This window comes from Phaenicophaeus curvirostris, chromosome 5, assembly GCF_032191515.1.
Source record: "Phaenicophaeus curvirostris isolate KB17595 chromosome 5, BPBGC_Pcur_1.0, whole genome shotgun sequence".
In the NCBI taxonomy this organism is placed as follows: domain Eukaryota; kingdom Metazoa; phylum Chordata; class Aves; order Cuculiformes; family Cuculidae; genus Phaenicophaeus; species Phaenicophaeus curvirostris.
In genome coordinates, this window is record NC_091396.1 from 6,924,157 (window position 1) to 6,933,017 (window position 8,861).

An 8,861-nucleotide genomic window follows, 5' to 3' on the forward strand; every position below is an offset into this window, starting at 1 on the left:
TCTACCCTCTTTCAGCTTAAAACTGTTACCCTTTGTCCTATCTCTGCACTCCCTGATAAAGAACCCCTTCTCAGCTTTCCTGTACACCCCTTACTGGAAGGCTACTAGAAGGTCTCCCCAGAGCCTTCTCTTCTCTAGACTAAACAAGCTCAAGTCTCTCAACCCATCATGTTCCTGGTCTTCTTAATGGAAATAAAACTACTGTAAATTTTATTTTTAAGAATGTGTTTTATACTAGCAAATACAAAACTGTGAAAACATAATATGAAGTACCTCCTGCTATAGTCCTATTTATTCAGTTAAATTATTTCCAATTTACACTGTACTGTGTGACCCATATCAAAAATTGCCTCAGCAAGCCTTAACCTCCTTCAAATTTTCCATTTTCAAAATCAGCTAGGAAAAGATATTTCATTAAAATTGTCCTGAAGCACTGCAGTACTTGGCACTGGTTTAGAAAAAAGTCAAACAACAACCTTTACTCCTGTTTCTATTGTAAGTCTAAGAATGACATAACTTTTCGTTACCAACAATTTTACACGTGCCCATCACTGGAGAGCTCTCTAGAAACAGTACTCATGCTCAGCCAGTGCAGAGTTCAGGGCAGTCCATTCCAGGGGCTGAGTTTTGTAGGAGAGTAACCTTAACAGATGCCATCCATTATTGTAGCTTGCAGTCAGCAGGGAAGAAAATAAAGACATGGAAAAAGAAAAAAAGGAAAGCAAAATCCAAGCAACGTTACTATCCATATGACAGCAGAAAAAAGTACCCATAGCATAACAATGTACACAACCTGTATTCCTTTATTCAATTCTGGCAGTAGGTACTTAGTAGTGACAGCACGGTTTTTCAGAAACCTGAGCTTGACCTATGCAGTCATAAAAAAAAGAGCCTATCATCACCATTTTTATTTGTATGCAGGACAAATTCTAGCTAAAATATGCTGGTATAGCCTCATTGACTTCAAGGACCCACGCTTACAGGCCTGTACTAAGAATGTGACCCAATGTTTATTTGGTTTTCAGACCACAAAAGTAGTACTGCACAATCTACCAGTGTATTTTAGTAAAACTGACCAATGGAGACTCCTTTTGCCTTAATGCACATATTTTCTTGTTTCCCACAGATCTGTTGCTTTTTCAGGCTCTCACTAAACCAAAGATGCATCTGACTTCCAAATATCTCCCGACTTAGTTGAATTTGTTCCCATTATTTCACTTTTTCTTTTGCACATATGTCAACTAATGTTAAACAATGAAGACAACCAAAGCAGAGAGTTGTGCTCACAGGTTATTAAATGATCAATAATCTTTTAGTTTCATTTTGAAGTTCTCCACATAGTGACGAATTTGGCTTAAGTCTGGACATTAGACAGTTAGATGCAGATGTGAAAGTGGAACAGAGAACATGGTTGAAGTGGTAACCAAGATGGTATAGCAAATGAACAGACATGTTTGCATAATATCATAGCAGCCTCCTGAAAGGCAAAGCTACATAGCTTGCCAGAGCAAACAGATGGTTACACAGCATCTGAGAATATATTTCTTTTGCACAAATTCAGCTGAAGTAATATTAGTAAATGAGCTCATAGTTAGAGGTAATGATGAATGAAAGGTAAACAACAAAAAGGAAAATATGATTAGTCATCTTCAGTTTATTTCACTGGGCATGGTATTTTTCTGGCATTTTTGTTACCTAAGTCAATGATGAAACCACCCTTAGGTAGGTAAAAGGGTCTTGAATGCATTGTATGTGTCTGCTTGTTTCGTGGCAAGTTTCTAGCTGCACCTGCCAACATGTGCTTTCAAGCACTTGAGCAATTACAGAATTAGTTCAGTTTGTCAGAAATAAAACTATTTATTTTATTAGAACACATGCAAAGAGAAGGCAGTGTAATTTAAAATGTCAAAATACAGCTTAATAATATTTTAAATGTTAAAAACAATGTTTTAAGGCCACCTACGATATTTGACACCCCATTCCAATGTTTGTCTTCATTTGTTTATGCTACGCTGCTGCAAGCTGCTAAACAGGAATAGCTGCATTTTAATGATGGATGTAGTAAGCCCGTAAACCTAGATTGGGGAATTTAGGGTGAGAGAGAGAAAGGGAGAGAGCAGACATTAAGGAAAGAAAGAGCAAGAGGGCTTAAAGACCTCAAGTGAGGATGAATTCTTGGCTCCACTGAAGATAATTGGAGTTTAATCAATGGTAATGGCAGCTAAAGTGCACTTGGATCTTGTGCAACAAATTTCAGATGAATGTCACGTATCATTACTCCACACGCAGTTAACGAACAGCATTTTCTTGAAATAGCCTTTGTACTCAGAATTCATTATCAAATTGCTTAGATTATCAAATTATAAACTCTGTTCCCATAAAAAGTAGGTAAATCACCTTCTTAATAATCTCTTGAACAATTCACTATCTGCAGCAACCTGAGTAGAAAGCTGACTGGAAAGAATGAACTTTGCGATAAAAACTAAATAATTTCCTCCTTCCTTCACTGAAAGTTTAGATGACTATTCCAGAAACAAGTTGCTGTGTCTGAGTAGTTACCAAATGGTTACCACAAGATCAACAAAGTTAAAATAAAACTGTTACTTCTTCTATACCCATGTCTGTTCAGTTAAAAAAAATGGAAGAGAAAGTAATACAGAGGATATGAAAATAGGGAGGAAGAGTCAGTTTAGATGAAGATTACAAAGGCCCTTTTAACTACAAAATACAAAAATTCTCTATGTTCTCTATATTCCTTACAGGAAGTGATTTTACATGGTGGATGGTCACAGAAGGCCTGGATATAATAATAAGTTCAATGAAGCATAGCTGCTGGTCATATAGATAATGTCTTAACACCTTTCCCTGCAGCTCCATAACAGCCATAGGCAATGTACTTTCTCTTTAAATGGCCTCCTTACAATGCGTTATCCACAAACCTATCGGCAAAGACTGTCTTCAGAAGCTAGAAATCTGATCTCATGGATAAAGAAAATACAGTCTTTTAACTTTTCAAATAAAGAAGGAACAATTAAAATACTGAGATTTTTCCCTACCACCCAAAATACTGGGAAATATTAAAATATTTTATTCAGATTATTTTCCATTGAGGTTTCTCAGCATCTTGTGAACTCTGCCTGCATCTCATTTCTCTGTTTTGTGCCAAACTTCTCCATGGACTACGCTTTCCATCATGATAGGATTTCAGTGATGCAAACCGTGTGTTGTGTAGCCATAATCTAGAAGGAAAGATGTGGCTCTTCCAGTGAACCCAGGCAACACAGCAGGGGTGAAATAGGGCAGTGTGAAGGTATCATAACAACTGAGATCAGCACAGATTAATAAGAAGCAGATCTAAAAGGAGAAGAATTGGCTTAGTTTTAGAAACTGATGTTTTTAGAGCTAGCCTGACAAAAGTAAGTACTTTCTTCTCAGCTGCAATTTCTTTTCCAGTAGCAAATCCAAAACTTCAGCAAAATACTTCTAAAAACAACTCGTTTCATTTTCCACAAGACGACAGAGCAATACTGCCCAGCTCACACTCTAGGGTAATGTTTTTCCCACTTGAAAATTCAGCTTGAGAGCTCCTCCAAATGCAGGACATATCTGACATGAAGCTGTTGGCTGTTGTTGGAGTGGATGAGCAGAGCAATCGCAGTGTTTAGACAGGAGGCAGAAAAGGAAAAGGGCAGGATGTGGTAGTGGTTATTCAGTAGGTGGCACTTTTCTCTCTGAGGTTCCAGTCTGGCAAGAAGCCCTGGTCAGTCAGACCCCAGACAACAGATACATTGTCCAAAGATTCAGAAATGGAATAAAGTTGTTGGTTTATTGGAGCTTTTTTTCTGATGCTTTTCACTTGCAGAAGATAAACATATGGTTTATTTCAGCTGGACTAAAATAGAGAGGAGTCCATCTCCACAGAACTGCCTGCAGGACTGACCCTGCCACTGCTGATTTACTGTGGTTGGATAATACAGCCCTGTGCCTCCCTGCAGCAGGAGGTGCAGGCTAGTGCCAGAGGCTGGTAATATTGCAGCGAGGCCCTGTGTTTGGCATTTAGACCAAACTGAAATCTGGCCAATGTCACTCTGCCATCCAACAGAATCTTCAGGGTTTAATTTGGCTGATATATTCTTCTCTGAGTGCTTTATACGCACTTCTTCTGTCAACTGCTACTTCTGTGAGAGTGGCTGCTTTCCAGGAACAGAGAAATTGATTTCTGTATGCAATTAAAAGAGAAAGCAAAAAGAGGGAAAGAGAAAAAATCCATCTGAGTTCATGGTTCACATGACAGTGTTGTTAGAAACTCAGAGAGGACACAGTATGAATCTGTGGCCTCCTGAAAACGATTAATCAGGAGTTAGACAACACAATAGTTAACTTCCCTTAAAAGAATTTTTTTCCAAAGAGTTAATTATGGACCCAGAAAAAAACTAACAAAACAAAACAAGAAAACATATGGAAGTCATCAAACCGAAATTTTCAACATAAGCAACACGAATAGACCTTTTCTATAGCCAGGCACAACCCCTGTAATTCTACAAATTAGACTGAGCCCCTGGGAAGTGTGTGCCTGCAGCTGCTACGCAGATGTGCAGACAGAAAATGAAGCAGATTCTTCCAAATAACTGAATGGTTCTGAGGCTAATAAAATTACCATTGAGCCAGTGTTAACTGACAGCTTTCCTTATAAAAAAGTCATGTATTTCATCTCACAGCCAAACATATTCAAAGCTGGTAGTCTAAATACCTCCCATGGATGGGAAACAAATTTAACTCTTCTCACTTCAGTGTGATTCCAATCTTGTAAATATTATTTTATTGTTAGATGGCTCTCTTTGGGAATAAGGAAAGTTGTCCTTATTGCTTGTTTGGGAGTAAGAGTTGGTTAGTATTTCTCAAGACAGACAAATGTGAATACCCTCCCGCAGCTATTTATCCAACATTTAAACACAAACTTAGTTTCTACTTGTAAAAGATGAAGGAATTGTCTCAGATATTGTCTGCTGGCTGATTGTCAAGATCAGCTAAAAACCAAGCTGCGTATACTGCCTTCCTGCTTTGCTACCATGTGACTTATCTCCTTATTCTTATCTCCTTTTCCTACAGTTTCCAACTGTCACTTTAATGCATAGAATGAAGCTTGAATTCTGCAACAAACACAGAAGCAGAGATCTCAATAGAATTTGGGAAAACTAGGCAACCAAACTCTACTGCACTGCAGCAACTCCCACTTCAGTGATGGTTAGATGACTAAACAGACCTTCAGAATTCTGGCCTTCAGCACTTGCTCTCCGGCAGTTTTGACAACCACAGCTCTAAGAGCTGAAGGATCTATCTGTGGCAAGTATACATTTGGCATGGAGTCCACACAAATCCTACAGAGACCTTTAACAATATGATTTTTGAAGTCATATGAGCTTGGCCAATTGAGAACCTTTTGTAGGTAAGTCACAGATGTTCAGGCACTGAAATGACCTTCAGCAGCCTTTACAGAAACCCTAATTAACTGGAACAGTGACAATACACCAAATGCTTCAGAGCAGTACACGTTCATAGGCAGATTCAAAGTTACCAAAGTGGAAAGACTTCCTCTGCATTTGGGGAGGGAGAATCAAAAATAAAGAACATGATGATGGATATGGAGGGTGAGGCAGGAAGGGACAAGAAACAGATCAACCAGAAAGAAAAAGGAGGACCAGGACTGAAAATGGATGAAAGCTGAGAAGGAATGTCAGTGATATGACAAGTTCACAGACAGGCAGCAAGGACAAGAGATATTTTACCCATTGGAAAACACAAGGAAATGGGCAGGTCAGAAAGGAAGCAGAGATAACTGACAGGAATTACTTTAGCAAGCATTTTTCCCCTACCTCTCTCACCTTACTGCAGAATCAAAATTAATTTCAATCAAAAAGGTTTCTTTACATGCTTTTTTTGAAGCCTGATCAAAGCATTGCTTCCCTAGTCAATATATTTCTTTAAGTCCCCAAATGTACCTAAAGTATGCCCCTTTGCTATAGCTTTAATGGCCTGCAATCACTTCAAGTTTTTGTCTCCTTAGTTAATATAACCTATGGTGTGCCAATGTTTGGCTGATGAAAACCTCCAGAAATACAGCAGGAGTTTAAAAGGGAGACATTATAATTTTGGAGAGGGCACTCCTCCCTGTGAATTACTGTTCTGTTAGCAACCCACCATGTCATTAGGAGACACCACTCAAATACTAGCGGTAGCCATCCTAAGCCTTGTTTACAATGAAGTGCATTTGCTAAGGCATCACCACTCCAACATAACTATTCCCTTTGTACTCCCCAACTACTATAAATCTCTCAAAGCTTTGCATTCCACACCACAGAAGTCCCAGAGACCCCTGCAACCTTCCACAGAAGTATGCAGTTGAACAAGAGCACCCATAACCAGTACAGACAATGCTAACACTTAGCTAAGTTCTTCCTACAGTTTCCTCAGAGTGCAGGGCATTTTTACCCACTTCCAGGCCAGAGCTACTTATGCAAACTAATGGGTCAGTTGCCATTTTCCACCTGGTAGCTGGTAGGATTTGCCCATAACACCCTGTTTTGAAAGCTCTTTTAAATATGGGGTCGTGATTTTAAGGTTGTTTTTCTGTAACATTTGAAAACTTTACAGACACTGACACTTACCTCGTGGGAAATGCACTCATGGCTGATGCCCAGAGCAGTGTTCAGGGTAGCATCACATGAGATGATCCCATTCCTATCCCTCTACTCACTGATGACCTCCAGCATGTGGCTGATCCTGTGTATCATCCACCAGAAACACAGGTCAGGATAACCTCCTGTCATGGCTATTAGCACTGAAGGAAGAGACACTGGTCTGGGTGGCTGCTGGTGTTACTTCTACTCCTTAGGGACCACACTCACTAGGGGAGCTTACTCATCAATATGATGCCAGAACACGAGGAGCAGCTGCTATTTTTCCATGTTCCATTCAAAAAATGAAGGGAGGAACCTACAGCTTCACTCCTTGGCTTTTGGCACTGGCTGTTTCTTTACATAAGAATAACAGGCAGGCTAGATAAACCAGGGAACTGGCAATCAGAGATAAAATACTTTTTAGACAGTGCATATGCTTCTGATCAGACTTGCCTGGACAGCAGTCCAGGGCTGTCATTTTTGCAGAACAAGGCCACCTGCTTTGTTTTTATTTATTATTGGCTAATGGCCCCAGTTGAATGTCAGGACCATGCTGTGTCAAGTGCTGTTCTATAAAATACTAAGTAAAAATGTTTGTTCTCAAAAGCTTGTATGGGAGACAGACAGTGTAAGGAAGGAAACGGTATCTCTTTTGCTATGGCAACTGATGCATCAGGATGTTTGTGCAGGGTCACATAGGAAATCTGCAGCAAATCCAGAATCTGAACCTACATCTTCTCCATCCAATTACAACACTAGCACAACAGGTCTTTCCTCGAATGTTTGTTGTCTGACTTCTAGCTAAGGGCTTGAACTCAACATCAGCATGGAAAACAAGCTTTAAACAGTCACAATGGGAAAGCAACTCTGTCAGCAATCAACAGCATAAAACTTCAACTGCACCTGCAGATATAGACAGAGCAGCTGTTCCATCGGCAACTGCAGTCAGACACAACCCAGCTCTGTCTATAAGGCTACGTATCACGTGTTCTAAGAGGCATCTTTCCAAGCCAAGTTTGAAAGCCATCCAAAGCTTTTTGTTCCTCCTGTATCTGTGTAGTGGAGGTGTGAACACAGTGCAACAGGATGCAAATTCAGACATATTGCTACGGGCAGAAAAAGCTGGATATATCTCAGGGTATCATTCAGAATCTCTACTAGTTCACTGCTGCTAATATCTTTGTTTTCATCAAGAAGCCCTAAATAACGTCTTCAGAAATTACTTTTTGCTCCCAGAATGTTCATTTTGGGGAAGGTTTGCAGATATAGCATTGTCAGAGCTAATGTCTTTCAACTGATGTTGAGCTTGTACAGAGCAGGTTTACAGATCACAGAATGAGCACAGTAACAGAAAAGACAAAAAGCAGAAAAGGAAAAGCTGATAGCAGTAGATATTGTGAAACTGATAGACTTAAATTATTGTGTATCCTTCTCAGAAGCTGTGGTAATTTAATTTCATTTATTCACAAATTTGAATGGGAAAAAATATATGGCCTGACTAATAGGACAAGTGCTAGTATTGACTATAAACCACCATAGCAAACTCTACTTCAGAAATTTAAGTTAACATGCACCTTCTTCTATTATTCCCCACTTAGTTACTGATCCATATCTCTGAAATTCAAGACTTTCAGTTGATACCACTTTTCTTACATCTTCCAGAAGTCTGATAAAGTACATACACATGGTGAAATACTGTTTGTTTTCTGAAACAAAATTGTTCCTGCACATGCAGCTCTGTTGGCTGCTGGCCTAAGAACCCAGATGCTTTAACAAAATGGTATTTCAGACCTGCTCAGTGGCTGTTAGAGGCTTCCAGACCCCCTCATTCCCTTACTGCTTTGGCTGAGACCCTTGGCCCAGGCCAGGCTATGGGCCTCTAAGCTGCTGTCTCCTGGATATCCCTGGACATGCATCTTCTACAGCTTAGGGAAAGTCACTGTTCAGAGTGAGCCAGTGACAGGGAAGCCAGCCAGATAAAGAAAAAAAGACCAGAGTCCAGTAGAAACTTGCCTGACAGGCGGTATTTCACTGGAGTTCTGCTGCTGGTTAAAAAAAACCCCTTCATTTCTTCCAAAAGATGACTTATTCCAGAAATTTTCTGAACAAGTAGCAGTCCACACTCTTGTTTTCCCAACAGTGATTAGGAATGAGTCAAATGACAAAAGGTATTGATCTGATTTG